We start from the raw sequence: 1,381 nt of genomic DNA, 5'->3' as shown, positions 1-1,381 counted from the left end.
AGGTTTGGCCTTTCTCAAACTGAAAGACAAAAGGAAACAAGTTCAAGCCTAAACTTACAATATTGAAAAAATTATTTGGGCAAAATATTGAATGATGTGTGAACCATTAAATGAAGATGGAAAGAATACACAGATTCGCTGTACAGGAAAGAACTAGTCAATGTCCATCCACTTCAGGAAGTGGCATATGATCAAGAACCAATGGTACTGAAGGAAGAAGTCAAAGTTGCACTGAAAGAATTGGCAAAAAACTAGGTTCCAGGAATTGACAGAATCCCCATTAAGATATTTCAACAAACATACGCCATACTGAAGACACTTACTCCTTTTGCCAAGAAATTTTAAAGACAGTTACCTGACCAAGTGACTTGACAAGACCCATGTTTCTACCATTCCAAAGAATGGACATATGACAGAATGCAGAAGGTATTGAACAATATAATTAATCATTAATATCACATGCAAGCAAAATTTTCCTGATGATAAGTCAAAAATGGTTGGTACAGTATATTGACAGGGAACTGCCAGAAATTCAAGCTGAATTTAAAAAGAGGATATGGAATAAGGTATATCATTGCTGATGTCAGATGGATCTTGGCTGAAAGCAAAGACTAAGGTAAAGATGTTTACTTGTGTTTTATTGACTAAGCAAAAGCATTGGACTGTGTGGATCATAGAAAATTATGGACACTATTGGAAAGAATGGGAATTCCATAATACATAATTGCACTCATGAAGAATTTGTACATAGACTAGGAGGCTGTCATTCAAACAGAACAAGAGGACACTGCATGGTATAAAATCAGGAAGGGAGTGTGTCAGGGTTGTATCCTTTCACTATACTTATTCAATCTCTATGCTGAGCAAATAATGCAAGAGAGTGGAGAAGAACATGGCATAAGGATTGGAGGAAGTTCATTAACAACCTGAGATATGCAGACAACACCATTTACTTCCTGACAGTGAGGATAACTTGAAGCTCTTACTGACAAATTGAAGACTATAGCCTGCAATGTGGATTATATCTCAACATAAAGATACCAAAAATCCTCACAACTGGACCAATAAGCAACATCACAATAAATAGAGCAATGACCAAAGTTGACAAAGATTTCCTATGACTTGATTACACAATCAACACCCATGGGGACAGCAGTCAAGAAATCAGAAGACATAATGTATTGGACAAATGTGCTGCAAAAGACCTTTTTAAAGTGCTGCATGATGAGTTTTGGCCATTTTAAATATTTAGATAAATATATTATTTAGATGTTCAATTGAAACAAGTACATAAGAGCCAAAATATGATACCTACCTGGCCAACTGACTGGAAGAGATCAATATTTGAAAGGTGATCTAACAGAATGTGGAAATCAGACAA

This window comes from Orycteropus afer, unplaced genomic scaffold (assembly GCF_000298275.1).
Source record: "Orycteropus afer afer isolate SDZICR_OR568_19922 unplaced genomic scaffold, OryAfe1.0 scaffold00381, whole genome shotgun sequence".
Classification (NCBI taxonomy): Eukaryota; Metazoa; Chordata; class Mammalia; order Tubulidentata; family Orycteropodidae; genus Orycteropus; species Orycteropus afer.
The sequence above is the reverse complement of the archived record's forward strand: the minus strand, read 5'-3'. Positions refer to the sequence as shown.